The sequence below is a fragment of the Monodelphis domestica genome, chromosome 3, assembly GCF_027887165.1.
Source record: "Monodelphis domestica isolate mMonDom1 chromosome 3, mMonDom1.pri, whole genome shotgun sequence".
In the NCBI taxonomy this organism is placed as follows: Eukaryota; Metazoa; Chordata; class Mammalia; order Didelphimorphia; family Didelphidae; genus Monodelphis; species Monodelphis domestica.
The window spans coordinates 49883178-49902218 of record NC_077229.1 but is presented as its reverse complement, the minus strand read 5'-3'; the positions used below and the strand labels follow the sequence as shown (position 1 = coordinate 49902218).

The 19041-nt window shown below is 41.6% G+C and overlaps 1 protein-coding gene and 1 long non-coding RNA gene across 3 annotated transcripts in view; one reads left to right on the top strand and one right to left on the bottom strand.

Annotated features, from left to right (window-relative positions):
- The window catches only part of LOC130458228 (transmembrane protein 132B-like), a 219070-nt gene that overhangs the window by 115701 nt on the left and 84328 nt on the right, over positions 1–19041 (bottom strand). The window lies entirely within an intron of this gene.
- Positions 926–19041, top strand: part of LOC103102719 (uncharacterized) — an 18446-nt gene continuing 330 nt past the window's right edge. The window contains exons 1-5 of one of the 2 annotated variants that reach the window (XR_465901.3): positions 926–1525; positions 3997–4093; positions 5132–5225; positions 9652–9854; positions 12212–12302. This is a non-coding gene — a long non-coding RNA (uncharacterized LOC103102719). Of the gene's footprint in view, positions 1526–3996; positions 4094–5044; positions 5226–9651; positions 9855–12211; positions 12303–19041 lie in introns of both variants that reach the window. The other variant, XR_465902.3, reaches the window with a different exon arrangement.

The following is a 19041-nucleotide window of genomic DNA, read 5'->3' as shown; positions in this document are numbered from 1 at the left end:
CCCAATCTTGGGCCATCACTTCATTTCTCTTGGCCTCAGTTTACACATCTATAAAATAAGAAATTTGAAGGAGAAAATAGCTAAGGTCCTTTCAAATTCTAAATCTACAATCCTATGAAGAAGGGGGAAGACAGCACTGTGGATGGTCTCTCCCCTTGAAGCATCCTATACACACATCAACACTCACTACATTATTTACATGGGATAACTCGCTCTCTGACCTTCAAAGTATTTCTCATTTTATTCAATGTTCCCTAGCCTAAAGCATGAAAGGGAATCCTGAGTAGGTCATTGACAGACACATATGTTCTATGATCTAAACAGATTGGCATTCCATTCAGCACAAAGTGATTTCTAATCAATAGCAGGAGACAGCTCTAGACACAAAGCAGAATGCCAATATCCTGACACAAGAGCCAGCCACAGGATCAATCTGGCTCCTCCAATTGGTCAATGAAGTCTCCTACAATCAATAGCATTGGCCAGCCTGACCATCTCAAGTTTCAGAGAAAAAAGACCATATTGAAAATAAGCCAGTGACCAAATTCTCCTCCAAACAATTATAATATAATGCCTCAAAATGAATTCTGAAGCAGCATAGCCCAAAAAGGCAGGGTGAAATAATTTTGCAGCCCAAAAAACTTAGAAGGCCAGCATTAAAAATCTACTTCACCAGGGTGGGAGTGCAGTACAAAGCAGTGTGCCAAGGCAGGCTCCACCACAGCAACGGGCCTTGACATAAAGTGGTAAAGATGGGACTGAATCAGCAACAAAGGCTCAAGGAGCTCTCAGCCACAGACATTGGGGGGGGGGGTCAGACAACTGGTCAGAAAGAGATTACGGGGGTCCCTTTGTGACTCTGGGTGCAAGACTCTTGTCATACTGCCCATATGTAGATCCAGGTGCCAAACCCAGGTCACAGTCTCAGGATGGGGAGTACTAGTACACACTAGCACTTGCAGTCACAGGGAAGCAGGAGACCCTGGTTACAGTTCCAAGACAGAAAAGAGTGCTTGTGGTTACTCACAGACCAGAACACAGGAGAGTATTAAACATACCTATCCTTACGTCACCTTGGAAGAACTGAAAACTTTAAATCCACAGAGCTTGGAAAATCACCTTGGAAGAACTGAAAACTTATAGATCCACAGAGCTAGCTCTGAAAGCAGTTGCACAAAGAACATGGAGCTTGGAATCCTTCACTGTAGGAACAGAGCCCAATTTTAATTTTTTAAGTTAAAATAAAAGGGGAAAAGCTGTAAAATGAGCAAACAACAAAAAAAGAAACTCAACAAAGTTATTTTGGTGACAAGGAAGACCAAAACACAAACTCAGAAAAAGACAACAAAGTCAAACTGCTATATCCAAAGCTTCCAAGAAAATATGATTTAGTCTCAAGTCCAAAAGAACTAACAAAGGAGCTCAAAAAATATTTTAAAAATCAGAGAGATAGGAGAAAAATTGGGAAAAGAAATGAGAGTGATATGAGAAAGTCTTGAAAAAAGTCAACAGCATGGTAAAGGAGGTACAAAAATACTTAAGAAAATAATAACTTTAAAAACAGAATAAGCTAATTGGTAAAAAATGGGGGGGCACAAAAATCCACTGAAGAGAAGAACTTCTTAAAAAGTTAAATTGGCCATATGGGGAAAGGGGTACAAAAATTCACTGAGGAAAAGAATTCTTTACAAAGTAGAATTGGCCAAATGGAAAAAGAGATACAAAAGCTCACTCAAGAAAATCATTTCCTAAAAATTAGAACTGGGCAAGTGGAAGACTAATGACTCCATGAGACACCAAGAAACAACAAAAGTCAAAAAAGGAAGAGATAGAAGAAATGTGAAAATCTCACTGGAAAAACAACTGACTTGGAAAATACAGGAAAAAATAATCTAAGAATTATTGAACTACCTGAAAGCCATGATCAAAAAAAGTTTAGACATTATCTTTCCAAAAATTATCAAAAAAACTGCCCTGATATTTTAGAACTAGATGGCAAAATAGAAATTGAAGGAATCTACCAATCACCTCCTCAAAGAGATCCCAAAAGGATAACTCCCAGGAGTATTACAGTCAAATTCCAGAACTCTCAGATAAAGGAGAAAATATTGCAAGCATCCAAAAAGAAACAATTCAAATATCATGGAACCACAGATAGAATAACACAAGATTTAGTAGTTTCTCCATTAAATTATTAGAGGGCCTGGAATATGATATTCCAGAGGGCAAATGAGCTAGAACTTCAACTAAGAATCACTTACCCAGCAAAATTGAGCATAATCCTCTAGGAGAAAAAAAAATGAGTATTCAGTGAAATAGAGGACTTTCAGATATTCCTCACAAAAAGAGCATAGCTGAATGGAAAACCTGGATGTCAAACAGAAGAGTCAAGAGAAGATGGATGAGATGGAAAGGGGAGTCCCTGAACCTTACTTTCATTTGGAATTGGCTTAAAGAGGGAAGAATATACACAATCAGTTGGATATAGAAAGCTATCTTATCCAACATAAAAAAAATGGAAAGGAAAGGGGATAAGAGAAGGGAATGGGGCTGATTGAAAAAAAAAGAACAAATAGGGGAATGTGGTAGTTAGAAGCTAAAACTTTTGAGGATGGACAGAATAAAAGGAGAGAGGAAATGACAAATGGGGTGAAATAGGATGAAGAGTAATACATGGAAATCATAATGGTGAAAAATGTTTTACAAATCTCTAATAAAGGCCTCATTTCTCAAACACAAAGAAAAGAGACCAATGTATGAGAAAACAAATCATTCCCAATTGACAAATGCTCAACGGATATGAGAAGGTAGTTCTCAAAGTGATTAAAGCTCTCTACAGTCATATTTTAAAAGTCCTAAGTAACTTTTAATTAGAGAACTTCACATTAAAACAACTCTGAGATACCACTCCACACGTATCATATTGGCTATTATGACAGAAAAGGAAAATGACAAAACTTGGAGAGAACATGGAAAATTGAGACACTGATGCACTGTTGGGAGAATTGTAAACTGATTCAACCGTTCTGAAGAGTAATTGGACCTATTCCCAAAAAACTATAAAACACTACATACACTCTGACCCAGCAATACCATTACTAAGTTTGCATCTCAAAGAGATTTAAAAAAACAAAAAGGGAAGGGCATATATGTACATTACCATTTAAAGCAGTGTCTTTTCATGGGGTCAAAGAACTGGAATACCCATCAATTGGGGAATAGCTAAATTATAGTATGTAATGGAATATTATCGTGCTATGAGAAATGATGAGCAGAAGGAGCTCAGAAAAACCTGGAAAGATTTCCATGAACTGAAGCAGAATGAAGTGAGCAGAACCAGGGGAACATTATACACAGTAACAGCAACACTGTATAATGAACAACTGTGAATAACTTAGCTATTCTCAGCAATGCAATGATACAAAACTATCCTAAAGGACTCATGATTTTTAAAAATGCCATCTGTTTCCAGAGAAGGAACCAATGGAGTCTGAAACCAGACCAAAGCAAACTTTTCACTTTCTTTTCAATTTTTTTTGTTTGCGTTTCCTTCCACAAAAGGATTAATATGGAAAAATGTTTTACATCATCGCACGTGTAAAATCTATATCAGATTGCTTACCGACTCAGGGAGGTGAGAAGAAGGAGGGATGGAAAAGAGAGAATTCAAGACTCAAAATCCCTTTTAAAATGTTGGAAACTATTTTTACATGTAATTGAGGGAAAAATTTTTTTTAAGAAAAGAAAAATGAGCCAGCAAGGACATCAGGAGATTACAAGAATCTACGAAGATGATGAGCTCAAAGAATTAGAGCAGGAAACAACCTTATAGATATATCATCTGGGCAAAACACCCTATTTTACAGAAGACAAAATTGAGGTTCCTTAAAAAAGATTTCCTTGCTTCCTTCAAGGCTCAGCTTATGGGCCATCTCATATAGTATGCCTTTCCTTATCTGTTTAGTCACACTATTTTTTCTTTCATTAAAATAAAAGGAAGGAACAAAGGAAGAAAGGAAGAAAAGCATCACCTGCCTGGGAATACAACAGAAGCCAGTTCTCTGAGACCAACTACACAATAATGCCTCTCATAGTAAGGATCTTGTTTTTGTTTTAATAAACTGTTAAGTAGAATTGGAAGAGTTGAGGTAGATAGATTCCACTTTGAGAATGCAGCATAGTGAGCCAAGAGAGGAAGCCTAAGTGTCAGGAACACCTGAGTTCTAGTTCTGCCCCATACTGCCTCTGGGACCCTGGGCAAGTCAACTCAACTTCTCGATGCTCTAGGCAAGTCTTAAAGAGCTAAGTTGTACAGAAGGTTCTTGCCTGCATTGGTCAAGAGCGTTTCCTCATCAGGGAGTTCTCTACACTGATGAAATCACTGTCACTGTTCTCCATTTGTCACATATTGCCCATTCATCAAGACCCGAAGCCCAAATCCAAAGATGGCACCAAAAGAGAAGAAGAGAAAGCCTAAATGGGGATGGGGGGAAGCATCCCCATAAGGTAGCTCTATGTTCCTACTGATGGGGCCCATCCAAATTCCAGGAATTTATCTGGAAGGATACCACTGACTCTTTTTTTAAAAACCTTTACTTTCTGTCCTAGTAACAACTCTAGGACAGAAGCACAAGGGCTATGCAAATAGGGTGAAGTGACTTGTCCAGGGTCATACAGCTAGTTTGCCATTTGCTTCTCCAGCTCATTTTACAGATGAGGAAACAGAGGCAAACAGGGTGAAGTGACTTGCCCAGGGTTACACAGCGAGTACAAGTATCTGAGGCTGGATTTAAACTCAGGTCTTCCTGACTCCAGACCCGGTATTCTATCCACTGTAGCACTTAGCTATCCCAATAATAGGGTTCTGTTATTGCCTTCATTTTCTAGAAGGGGAAACTAAGTCCCAGAGAGATGAGGTAACTCACCCAAGGGTCACACACTTCATAAATGGTAACAAAGGAGAAATACGTTGGCCACTGAAATTCAATTGATTTTTTAACTTAAGTCTACAACATGTTGTCACCCCCTCCTCTGTCTCCACCAGGGTATATCTCATTGTCACAGGGACGAGAAAAATGGCTCAGAACCAGCAAGGAGAAACAGATGTTTTAACTTGTATTTAAATTCTCAGTTGTCTTCAGCCCAAATAAGGAGCAAGGTGTAGAAGAAAGAACACTGATGACCTGGGGTTGAATTCTGCCCTTACTACTTGTATATGAGCCTCGGTAAGTCACTTTGGCTCTCAGTTTTCCAATCTGTAAAATAAGGGGGCTGGGCTAGACTAGATAACCTCTAAAGACCTCCATTTCTGAATCTATGGTCCAGTGATCTTTCCAGCCTTTGCCTGCTTCAGTTTCCTTCTCTGTAAATTAGGAATAATAATAGCACCTCCCTCCCAGAGTTGTGACAATCAAATGAGACAATAATTGTAAAGTGCTTAGCACAATGCCTGGCACATAGTAGGCACTATAGAAATGTTAGCAATGTAGTGATGATGATGATGATTTCTAAAGCCAAGGATGATTTCCTTTAAACCATGGACATATGGGTTCATGCTCGTTTTCAAGAATGAATCATCCTGTCTTCTCCATAAGGGAAAAAAAGTACTTCTGACTTGCTCTGGGAAAGTGTGTTTAGGAAAGCCTAACATTTAGAGGTCATCTAGTCCAACCCTATTATTTTACATATGGGGAAACTAAGGCTCAGCTGAGTAAAGTGACTTATACAGGCTCACACACAGGTAGGATTTGGCCAGAATCCAAACCCGTATCATTAATAGTCTTCCCACAATACCTTTAGGAAAAGAAAAGCAAAAAACTGAATCAGAGGCAAAATATCATCAATATACTCTTCCAAAATGAAAAGGAAGGAATGAGCTACACATGCTCTCTTGCCTGATCCCCTCATGATCAAGAACCCACATCTGTAGAGTCACTGTTGTTCAGCTGTTTCAGTTGAGACCAGCTCTTTGTGTCTGACTCTCCTGATCTCTATTTGGAATTTTCTTGGCCAAGATACTTGGCAAAGTGGTTTGCCATTTCCTTCTTCAGCTCATTTGACAGATCAGGAAACTAAGACAAACGGAGTAAAGTGACTTGCCCAGGATCACACAGCTAGTTTGCCATTCCCTTCTCTAGCTAATTTGACAGATGAAGAAACTGAGGCAGTTATGTTACTTGTCCAGGGTCATGCAACTCATTTGCCATATCCTTCTTCAGTTCATTCATTTTACAGATGAGGAAACTGAGGCAAACAGGGTGAAGTGATTTCTCCAGGGTCACACAGCTAGTTCACCATTTCCAGAGAAGGCTCATTTTACAGATGAGGAAACTGAGACTAACAAGGTGATGTGATTGGGTTTGACAGCTATTAAGTGAGGCCACATTTGAACTCAGGTTTTCTTGACTTGAGGCCCCACTCACTATCCTAACTTCAAATCCAGACTCAGACATCTATCATTTTGATCCAGCTATCTTTAACATTCAAAGAGATCTTCTCCCTTGTCTTCATCTTAGACACAGTCAGTGCTGCAAAATAATCGCCTTCTCAGGATCAGGGAGTTCTGCTTACAACTTTGTACTACACACACATACTCCCTGTCTCTTTCTGTCTCTCTCTCCCTCTCTCTCCATCTATCTCTGTCTGTCTGTCTCTCTGTGTTTGTCTCTGTCTCTCTGTCTCTTAGTCTCTCTCTCTGTGCCTCTCCCCCTCTCTCTGTCTCTCTCTGTCTCTCTCTCTCTGTCTCTGCCTCCCTCTGTCTGTCTCTCTCTCTGTCTCTCTCTCTCTGTCTCTGTCTATCTGTCTCTCTCTCTCTGTCTCTCCCTCTCCCTCTCCCTCCATGTCTCTTAGTACATTAAATAATTCACATTAGGCAGTCCTTGAAAGTTGAAAAACAGTGAGGCTCATTTCCTTAAAAGACTGAAGGAAGGAAAAAACCCTGAGGCCAGGAGGAGGGGATGCTGCCTCCTGGTTGGAAAAAAAAAACGCCCTTAAAGTCTTGGGGATCCACACTGGCTGTGGGGCGCCCCGGGTGCCCTTTAACATCTCTCGGGGCCCGGGGCCACTCTCTAAGGCAGAAAGGAGCAGAACTGCTAGTGGAAGAAATGGTGGCCATGGGCAGGGAGGGTTTCCTTGGGGTACAGGGTGCCCTCGAAGGCCGCTCAGAATCCTGCCAATCTGCATTCCTGTGGCTCTCGCATCCAGTCTCCAGTCTCCCGCCTCCAGGCGCTGCCTTAGTTCTCTCTCAGAACCCCCGGCGGCCCGATGCGGGATGCGGGGGATCAGAGCAGATGGCAGACTCGAAGATAAATCCCTGTTTCCACATCAGAGTCGTCCCTGAGCCTGAGAGCAAGCAGTCCCCGCCCAGCCTCTGATGCCTCCCTGACTCGCGCTTCCCCAGAAGTGGTGGGAAACACCCAGGCGAGACGTAGCTCCAAGCTCCTTCACTGCTGGGATGCGGGTTTAGCAGGCAGTCAGGCTGGGGGGGAGGGGGGAGGAGGAGGTACCACGGCCAGAGGGGAGGGGGAGGAGACACTTGGGATTTCATTGGTCAAGGTGAGGTTTCCGGTGAGGAAACACTCTCCCCCCCATGCATGTTGGCACCTTCTCTCTAACCTGTTCTTAAGAGACTGGCTTAGGATGAACCTAGACATTGAGCATCCTAGTTTGGGGGCCAGATCTTTGTATTATCTAAGCAGTAAGTATTATGTTAGTTGGCATTCATGTGGGGGCAGCTACATAGTGAAGCAGACAGAATGCCCAGACTGGAGTCAGACTCATCTTCCTGAGCTCAAATCTGGCCTCAGACACTTCCTCAATGTGTGACCCTGGCCAAGTCACCTAACCCTGCTTGCCTCAATTTCCTGATCTGTAAAAAAAGAAGAAGAAAAAATAAGCCAGAGAAGGAAATGGCCAACCACTCCAGGCTCTCTGCCAAGAAAACCCCAAATGGAGTCACAAAGAGTCAGACATGATTGAAAATGATTGAACAAAAGGTATTTTTTTTAGCTCTTTAGTGTTTCTAAAGCACTTTACATGTGTTATTACATTTGATTCTCAAAACCACCCTGTAAAAGAGGTGCTATTGTTTTTTACATATGGAGAAACATATATAAACATATATGTAAACATATCATTTTTACATATGGAGAAACCGAGGCCAAAAGATATTACATGACTTGCCTCAGCTTACGGCTAGGAACGGTCTAAGGCAGGATTCAAACTGAAGTCTTCCAAAGGTGAGTCCAGCATTCCATCAACTATAAAAGCTTGGGAGGTCAATGGAAAGATCTCAAATGGGATTCCCAAGCCTAGTAGCAAAGGGGGCCCCTATAAGGAAGTCTGTCCTACTGGAATCACCAGCTAAAATACCAGCAAGATAACTGGGGGATACCAAGAGCAGGGGCCTACATTTACTGACTCAATTACTACTTTGATCCATCTAGGTGTAGTGAAAAGAGCGGAGCACTGGATTTGGATTTAGAAGACTTGGGTTCAAATCCTAGCTCAGATTCTTTTCAATCCCAGGAAGGAAGGTACAAGGCATGGCCAGGGGATAGAAAATAGCCAGAGTTTGGCTAGAACAGAGAGTATCCCACTCCTGGTAAAGGCAGTGTGTGATTATTCCCATTTTAGAGATTAGAAAGCTGAGGCTCACAGAGTACAAGTGAATGTCCCAAGGACACAAAAGCTAGTAAGCAGCAGAGCCCTGGATCCATCCCACCTCTCCTGACTCCTTATCCAGCGTCCTTTCCAGGAGTCTCACTCTGTACATCAAGCTGGCTTCTTACATAGCTCCACATCACATTTTTTGCAACAAACTCACATGTCCTTGTTGATTTAAATTGTCCTTCTAGGAAGCAGCTGGATAACTCAATAGATTGAGAGCCAGGTCTAGAAACAGGAGGTCCTAGGTTCAAATCTGGCCTCAGACACTTCCCAGCTATGTGACCCTGGGCAAGTCACTTAACCCCCATTGCCTAGCCCTTACTGTTCTTCTGCCTTGGAACCAATACACAGCACTAATTACAAGACAGAAGGTAAGGGTATAAATAAACAAACAAACAAATAAGTAAAGAAATGCAGAAATAAATAAATAAATTGATTGATAGATAAATAGATCAGCAGTTCTGAACCTCTCAGTTTGTAGCAATGAGAATACATGATACATATCAGGTATTTACATTCCGAATCACAACTGTAGCAAAATTACAGTTTTGAAGTAGCCACCGTTTGGGGTCACCGCAACATGAGGAACTGTATTGTGGGGTCACAGCATTAGAAAGGTTGAGAACCACTGAAATAGATAGATAAACAAAGAAATAAATAAACAAATAAATGAATGAATGAATAAAACAAGTAAACGAATGAATGAATAAACAAGAAAATAAACTAATTAATTAATTAATTGTCCTTCTGGAGACACTGGCATTTCTGACAGGTCCCCTTCCCTTTGGTTTCCCAGTCAAATAGTTAGTGATATTTAAATAAGTAATTACAGACACTCACATTCCAAGCCCAGAGTTCCAGCCACAGGGTGCCCTGCACAGAGCCCTTTTGGGATGGGAATTACCACCCTTTAATCTGCTTATTAACTCTAGCACTTTTGTATGTGGAGTTTTCCTACATTGTGACCCATCTGTAACTCACCAGGTTAAGAACTGGGCTGGACAGAAGAAGAGTTGGGAGCTTTGCCTCTGAAAACCCTCTATTCACCCCTTAAAGGGGAAAGGTTGCCCCCTCCAGAATCCACCAAAGACTAGCACAGGGCTCAGAATCATGGCGTCCTGGACTCAAAACTAAAAGGATCTTCCCTGCCTCAAGCTCAGGGAGAAACAGCAGCCACCAAACCATAGGTGAGGACCCCCGTGGGCTGCACGTGGATGTAGAAAACCACATCGTAACATTATCCAGGCACTGTTGTATTTTTATTTATTGTGTTAACTACTTACCGACATTTTAATATGGGCCAGGCTGCACTGAAGGGTGTTGTGGGCTCCTATTTGGCAGTGTTTAGATGACACCTGTGATCTAGGCTAACCCCTCGTGCAGATGAGACCCAATCAGCAGATCTATATTTATTAAGTGTCTGTTATGTGCCAGGGACTGCACTAAGCCCAGGGGATTGGAACAAAAAAGGTTAAAGACGGTCCCTCGTGAGATTAAAAGTAATATCCAATAACTCCAAGTATTGTATTTTATAAGATGCATTAATGTATAGGCTGTATTAATAATCACTTGAAGCAGAAGAAATAAAAGGGCAAAAGTAAAAGCCTGCCAAAAACCAGCTTTCCCAGCTGAGTTTGAGGGGAAAGAGAGAGAGAGAGAGAGAGAGAGAGAGAGAGAGAGAGAGAGAGAGAGAGAGAGAGGGAGAGAGAGGTGAGGTCACACAAAAACTTTATCTCCAAAAAGTAAGGACATGACATGAGAACGAAAGTGGGATGTTGAGAGAAAGAGAGTTTCTTGGGAGCGAATTCTAATTATACACCCTTCTCTCAAGCTCTCAAGGAGTTTACAGTCCAGTGGGGGAGAAAACATGCCAACAAGTATATAAAAAAGAAGTGATAGACTGGATAAATAGGAAATAATTAATTAGAGGGAATTGCACTGGAAGTAAGAAGGATTGATTGGGGAGAAGCTAGGTGGTTCAGTGGAGCCTAGAGAAGGGAAGTCCTGGATTCAAATCTGATCTCAGATACTTTTTAGCTGTGTGACCCTGAACAAGTCACTTAACCCCCATTGCCTAGCCCTAACTGTTCTTCTGTCTTAGAACTGATACACAGTATTGATTCTAAGATGGAAGTGAAGAAGGGGGTGGGGTGGGAGAGGAGGAGGAAGTTTACTGGAGAAGATGGGATTTAAAATGGAATTTAAGGAAGCCTGGGAGGTCAGTAATTGGTGTAGCAGAGGAAAAGCATATTCAGGGAATGAGGGGTCAGCCAGAGAAAAGACTTGGAGCTAAGAGATGGAATGAAATGACTTGTCCAAGGTAATTCATGTTGAAAGAGGATGATGTTATAAATAGAAAAGACACTGGCTTCAAGGATTAGATCTGACACATTACTCTGGTGACTTTACAAAAAGTTAATTAACTTCTTTCTCTGAACCCCAATTCTCTCATTGGCAAAATAGGTATAAGGTCTATGCTACTCCCACAATAGGGCTATGGAAAAGATCAAATGTCAATCAACAAACATTTATTAATGCTCCAGGCACCATGCTAGACTGTCGGTTACTCTCCAATCCATCCTCCACACAGCTAGTGACCTATATCATCTTCCTATAATATGTCTGATGATATCACTCTCATGCTCCAGAAACTTCAGGGGCTCCCCATTTCCTGAAGGATAGCATACCAGTTCTTCAGGTTGGCATTGAAAGCCTTTGAGTCTGCAGCCTTCAATCTACCTTTTCCAGCCTTCCTGGACTTGATTTCCACTGATAGTTCCATATTCTGACCCAAATGGTCTGCCTGCTATTCCTCCAAGTCAGAATTCTCTGTCTCAACTTCCCAGGTCCCTGTGCCTAGAATACACTCCCTCCCCACCATTACTTCGTAGAATATTTGGCTCACTTCAAGTCTCAGCTCATGTACAACTTCCTCCAAGAAGCCTCTCTGAATTTCCCTTCTTCAAAGTAATCTGTATAGAAGTTGTGCCCCCGTATCCACTGATTTGGTATCCACTGATTCAGTTACCCACAATTAACTACAGGGGAAAAAAATGAAAATTCTTTAAAACCTGGAAAATTCCAGAAAATTTAAAAAAATTATTTCTCAGTTTAAAACTGCTCACCAAGTAGGTATAGGCTGAAACATGATGACGTCCACCAGCCCAGGACATGACTCGCCTTTCTTTGTCCCCATATCCATGCTCTGATGTGAAACTTTCCTCCAGGCTACCTCTAGTGTTTTCACTGATTGTAGCCACTAGACTTTTCTTTTGTGTGCTTGGTTTTTTGTCTCTGTATTCCCAGAGACAAGCAGGATAGCTTCTTACACAGAGCCAGCACTTAATTAATGCCTATTATATTGGATCCCAATTGTCATTTTTAAGTGTCCCAAAATCTGAACTATACCGATTATGGTTTCTTGTCTGTGTTTCTTTGAAAGGAAACATCTGTGTGCGCAGGTTTAATTTTCTGTAAAGATGTAGATGAGGAAACAAGGAGCTGATTCTATCAACTGAGTGTCTGACCTGATTTTTCCTTTCAGATGGATTTATTTGGTGTGATAGCCTTTAAAACAGGACCCTAAAATGGTCCCTCATCCCTCATCACCACCAGATCAGCCTTTAACTGGAGAGGTAACCTGAATTCAGAGGGAACATTCATGTCTAATACCATAAGAGATGAGCTGATGAGATGCTTAGTTCAGAGAAGAGATGGATCAAGGGAAATTTGTTAGTGGTTTTCAATTATCTAAACGGCTGTCATGTGGAAGAGGGGTTAAATTTCCATTCATTTATTCAAATGACATTTTAAGTGCTTTTAAGTGCCTACTATATGCCAGGTATTGGACTAGTCCCCGGGGACCCCAAGATAAAAAAATATAACAATTCACACCCTCAAGGAGAAATAATATGAAAACGCATGAATATAACCCAACTCCAGAGCAAGCTGTGTCTGGGAAGAACAGCCTGGCACACATGAAATATGATTATTCCAGCTTGGGGAGAGGGTGTGTGAGGAATAGAGTTTGTATGAGAGCTTTGGAGAGGAGATTAGTCTTTTCCACTTCTTTTTTAAAAACCCTCACCTTCCGTCATAGAATCAATATTATGTATTGGTCCCAAGGCAGAAGAGTGGTAAGAGTTAGGCAATGCAGGTTAAGTGACTTGCCCAGGGTCACACAGCTGGGAAGTGTCTGAGGCCAGATTTGAACCCAGGAACTCCCGTCTCTAGGCTTGGCTCTCAATCCACTGAGCCACCCAGCTGCCCCCAGTTTTTCCTACTTCTTGAAACAGAAATAAGTAAGGCACGGTTTTATATATAAATATATCTTTTTGTCAAATGATGCTTTTTCTGATGAGGGGAGAGAAAGGGGGAGAGAGTTAACTAGGTATTTTAATCTAACAAACAAATAATTTTTTAAAGAAGTAATGTGTGGTTCCCTGCGCTCTTGGGAATCAACTTGATATATGTATATAGAAAGAGAGATAGACTTTAAAAAGTAGGCATGTAGGAGAATTCAGCTCCTCCACATGTCCTGGATTTCCAGCCTGCATCCTTAGAAACTTCGGGACATTTCCTGTTGGGTTAAGACCAGGATCTCTCCTGATTGGGCAAGATCTCACTTTTATCTAAAGAGATCATTTACTCTTATGTGTCTTCTGGCATGTTCTAAATCTACAGAACTCAGATTCTAGTTTGTTATCTGCTTAGACAAATGGACTTACTCACCATTCACTATTTGTCGTGTTCTTTTGTGTAACTTGCATTTGGTGGGAAGGAGCTTTCCCTACAGGTATTAGCTTATTTTACTCTTCTTTAAAATATAGTCAGTGACCAGGAAAGCTCCTAAAACTCCTAAAACATCATTCTCCCTGACCAGCGATATCTAGGGAAGCAAACAGAGATCATTACAATCTGGTACCCCCTCTCTCAGAGGAGCACAGAACAGCCAGACTCCTGATTCCTCTCCTTGTCCCCTCAAGGCAAGCATCATGGTCTCCCTTGGAGGAGAGGAAGCAAGACTCCAGAGATAGCTGTGCAGGCCTCTGCATGAACCACATATAGATAGAGAGTCCCCGTAAAAATCTATAACTGATACCAGCGGCATGCACATACCTTGCATAAATACAGCAGAACCTCATTTTCCATGGCCGGTATGTCCCAAGATCCTCCATGCAGTTGTGAACCCCATTGTTTAGTATTTCGTATACAAACATACCTGCTCACTTTATGACTTCCCTTAGACTTCTCTGAGTTGCCAACCTCACTGCTCTCATACTTGGGGGCCATTATTAATAACTGAATTGCATTAATGAAGCAAAGAGAAGCAATACTCTGACACAGACACAACTCGTTACAAGCGAGAACTTGGGTCAAAGACTAATACGGGATCGAATATCTGGCTCAAAACAATGTAATGACTCACATTAACACTTCGCAGAGTGAGAATGAGTCTGACTGGGCAAACTGCTATGAAATTTTATGCCACTTGGAGAAATGGTGCAGATTTAGTGCATAATTAAAAGCTTTCATTCTATGTATTTTCCTGCTTTTGTTTGTTTTATTGCCAGTTGCATGTACCTGAATTTGCATGTGTTCAGTTCACGTATAACAATGTCCTACTGTAAATATGAAATATGTACAAAGTGATATCAGGATGGGAGGAGGGCACTAACAGCTAGGCAGATGAAAGGAGAAGAAGATGGGGGAAGCTGATATAGGAGCTGATACTTGAACCAACCCTCCATAGCAGCTAGAAATTCTGTTGTTTGTTGAGAGAGGCAGGCAGGGGGAATGAGTGGGGGGGGGGGTGGAGAGAGGGAGGGAGGGAAAGAGACAGAGAAAGAGAGAGAGAAAGGAAGGAAGGAAGGAAGGAAGGAAGGAAGGAAGGAAGGAAGGAAGGAAGGAAGGAAGGAAGGAAGGAAGGAAGGAAGGAAGGAAGGAAGGAAGGAAGGAAGGAAGGAAGGAAGGAAGGAAGGAAGGAAGGAAGGAAGGAAGGAAGGAAGGAAGGAAGGAAGGAAGGAAGGAAGGAAGGAAGGGAGGGAGAGAGAGAGAGAGAGAGAGAGAGAGAGAGAGAGAGAGAGGAGAGAGAGAGAGAGAGAGAGAAAGAAAGAAAGAAAGAAAGAAAGAAAGAAAGAAAGAAAGAAAGAAAGAAGAAAGAAGAAAGAAAGAAAGAAAGAAAGAAAGAAAGAAAGAAAGAAAGAAAGAAAGAAAGAAAGAAAGAAAGAAAGAAAGAAAGAAAGAAAGAAAGAAAGAAAGAAAGAAAGAAGAAAGAAAGAGAGAGAGAGAGAGAAAGAAAGAAAGAAAGAAAGAAAGAAAGAAAGAAAGAAAGGAAAGAAAGAAAGAAAGAAAGAAAGAAAGAAAGAAAGAAAGAAAGAGAGAAAGAAGAGAGAGGGGGGTAAGGAGGAAGGGAGGGAGGAGGGAGGGAGAGAGAGAGAGAGAGAGAGAGAGAGAGGAGAGAGAGAGAGAAGAGAGAAAGAGAGAAAGAGAGAGAAAGAGAGAAAGAAGAGAAAGATGAGAAGAGGAGAGAAAGAGAGAAAGAGAGAAAGAGAGAAAGAAAGAAAGAAAGAAAGAAAGAAAGAAAGAAAGAAAGAAAGGAAAAGAAAGAAAGAAAGAAAGAAAGAAAGAAAGAAAGAAAGAAAGAAAGAAAGAAAGAAAGAAAGAAAGAAAGAAAGAAAGAAAGAAAGAGAGAAAGAACGAAAGAGAGAGAGAGAAAGAGAGGAGAGGGAGGGAGGGAGGGAGGGAGGGAGGAAGGAAGGAAGGAAGGAAGGAAGGAAGGAAGGAAGGAAGGAAGGAAGGAAGGAAGGAAGGAAGGAAGGAAGGAAGGAAGGAAGGAAGGAAGGAAGGAAGGAAGCAAGCAAGGAAGCAAGGAAGCAAGGAAGCAAGGAAGCAAGGAAGCAAGGAAGGAAGCAAGGAAGGAAGGAAGGAAGCAAGGAAGGAAGGAAGGAAGCAAGGAAGGGAAGGAAGGAAGGAAGGAAGGAAGGAAGGAAGGAAGGAAGGAAGGAAGGAAGGAAGGAAGGAAGGAAGGAAGGAAGAGAAAAAGAAAAAGAAAAAGAAAAAGAAAAAGAAAAAGAAAAGGGAAGGAAGGAAGATACCTCAGGCTGAATGTTTACTCAGGTCAGCTCAGGCTGACCACCCCGACTTCTCTGTTCCTCTTGTCCTCTTCACAGTGTTCCCCTCTTGGGTTGTGGCCCTATCACCTTCCCCACCTCCTATCCTTTGTCTTCTCACAAAGCTCCCATGGAGCAGTTCCAGCTACCCAGACTTCTGAACAAAGTGATTCAAATGCACTGTAATAAATAAACAAATATAAAAATGAAGACCTAATGTGCCCAGGGAATTCTACTCCATTAGAAGTGCAGCCGGGCTCCCAGGAAGGAGGCAAGAGAAAATGAAATTAAACAAACAGAGAAAGCAGAACCCAAACCTAAGGATGCTTTGAAAATCAGAGAGCCAAAATTCGAGATGATTGTCTCCTAACATTCACAGATGTTTTGTTCTCAAGGTTTTTTATTTGTTTGTTTTTGAGGGGATTTGTGCTTATTTGTTTTCTAAAAAGCAATGGGAATGTTGCCTCTATTTTCTCCCTGAAGCTGGATCCCCAAAGGTGGTCCCGGCCAGGGCCAAACATATATGCTGGGTCTGGGGCCCCAGCCAGAAATCTTCCCCTTTTGCAGCTAAAGAGATGGACACATACATCCAGCCATCTGAGGACTGAGGAAAGTCTGTTCTTTCCTGGACACTTCTGGATGAGACACAGCAGTGTCAGGGATAAAATGCTGAATTGGGAGCCATCCCTAGAGTCAAAACCCACTTCCAAGACTGGGTAACCATGGACAGAACCATGGACAGTTCCCAGAAACTCCCTGAGCCTCAACTTTCCTATCTATAAAATTGGGTCAACCATATCTGTAATAAATAGACAACTGAATACAGTGCCAGTCTTGGAGTTGGGAAGAACTGACTTCAAATCTCGCCTCAGACACTGCCTAACTATGTGGCCTTGGGCAAGTCATTTAATTCCAACTGCCAACCCTTGACCCTCTTCTGGCTTAGAAATAATAATAAAACAGATGGTAAGGATTTTAAAAATAAATAACTATCCAACTCAGTTACAAGGCTTAAACAAAATGTCTCTAAAGCGACTGGCAAACTATAAAATACTCTACAACAAACTTTTTTCTGGAAGGTCTCCAGGTACTTGTTGTCTTGTAGGGGTTGCCTGGGACCCATTTCTTTATTGAAATCAGCAGAAGGAAAGAGAAGGAGAATTTGCCCAGAATATAACAAAGAATGCTGACTCTGCAGTGAAAGGACCAGAGTTCAAATCCCATCTCTGATCCTTACTCCATGCATGGCTTGGGACAAATCAGATTAAGTCTACCAGCTTTAAAGTATTTAACATGTGGTAGGCATTGTCCATTTGCACCAGGCTTACCTAGAAAGGTAGGCAAAAATCTTAGTCCCTGCCCTCAAGAACTTCACAGTCTGCTAGAACGACCTCCAGGAATTAATGCAGAGTGAGAGGAGCAGAACCAGGAGAACAGTGTACACAGAGACTGATACACTGTGGCACAATTGAATGTAATGGACTTTACTAGCAGCAGTGCAATGATCCAGGACAATTCTGAGGGATTTATGGGAAAGAATATTATCCCATCCAGAGGAAGAACTGTGGGAGCGGAAACACAGAAGAAAAACACCTGCTTGATCACATGGGTCAATGGGGATATGATTGGGGATGTAGACTCTAAGCAATCACCCTAGTGCAAATAGTAATAATATGAAAATAGGTTCTGATTACACATGTAATACCCAGTGGAATTTCTCGTGGACTATAGGAAGGGTGGGTGGAGGGGAGGGAGGGAAAGAATATGATTCTTGTAACCAAGGAATTATGTTCTAAATTGACTAAATTTTAAAAAAGAAAGAAAAGAAAAAAAAAGAACTTCACAGTCTAACAGGGGAAACAACATGTAAATAATATAACATAAATAACTTAAAATGAAAATAACTCAAAAGATACAAGATATAGACAAAGTGGATGGAAGGGCCCCCAGAGGGACTGCAAATGGTCCCCTCAAATAGGATTTGAGGTAAGGCTTAAAGGAAGGCATTTAGCCTCCTTAAACCTCAGTTTCCAGATCTGTAAAATAGGTTAGGTGTTTCCCTTAGGTCCTTTCAGCTCCTGATCTATGATCCCAATATGTAAATAAATACTCTCTGTTCTTCATTCCTCTCCAGACTGCCCTCCTCACTCATCTCCAAAAGACTGTGGCTATCACAGATCTTCACTTTGGAAATTCTCTCCATTCCTGGGCTACTTTTCACATTCAAAGTACCCTCTAAGATCTCTCCCTCTGATTGGCTGATTCTTCCTAGAGTCTCCATTTTAAGGAGGAAACAAAATGTCTTGTATGTCGCAGATGCTTTCTACACATTTATTAAATATAACTGAACTCTGGGGCAAAAGCATGGAGTCTCTATAATCTATAAACTTTCCACAGCCCAGAGCTGACTCAATTTCCCCTTCTTCCAACATAGTTTGAAAGGAAAACATGAAATAGTGGGGAAAGCACCCAATGGGTTCTGCAGGCAAAGGATCTGAATTCAAATCCTACCTCTCACCATTATGACCTGTATGACCTTGTGAAAGTCACTTCTCCTTCCTAGTCTTCAGTTTCTTCCTCTGTAAAACAAGGCAGTTGGACAGGTGGCTGAGGTCCCTTCAAGGCAAGCTCTGGGTTGGGGACTCTATAATCTTCTGAACGAATTGAAGGTAGAATCCCCCATAATACTGATGTACCAAACACCGAGGGCCTGAGATCTATTTTTACTGGGCTCCAGTACAGTTGTATCTGAAGTGAAGAACTTAGGCAAAGAGAAAGGGAAAGGGGAGAAGAAAGGAGGGAAAGGAAGAAGCTACTGTAGGGGATGGGGGATAGGAGATGGAGGCAGTGTGGTGGCTCAGTGGATAGAGCCAGGGCTGGAGATGGAAAGTCCTGGATTCAAATCTGGACTCAGACACTTCCTAGCTGGGTGTCTCTGGGCAAGTCACTTAACTGCATTTGCTTTGCCCTTGCTCTTCTGTCTTAGAATAGCTACTAAGACAGAAAAGTGGCTTTTTTTAAATTTTCTTTATTCAATTTAAACTAAAAAAAAAGAACTTCATTTACCCAGAGCACGTCATCACACTACCAATATGGGAGCTAGAAACAAAGTGAACAAAATAATCTCGATGAGCGCTTCAATTAATTAATTAATTTCCCCAGAAGCCGAGCCTGCTTTTTTAGCAAACAACATCTGAGTTATTTGTGTATTTATGAGCAAGGAAAATGCACACTGTGACTTCACACATTTAACCCTGTCCCA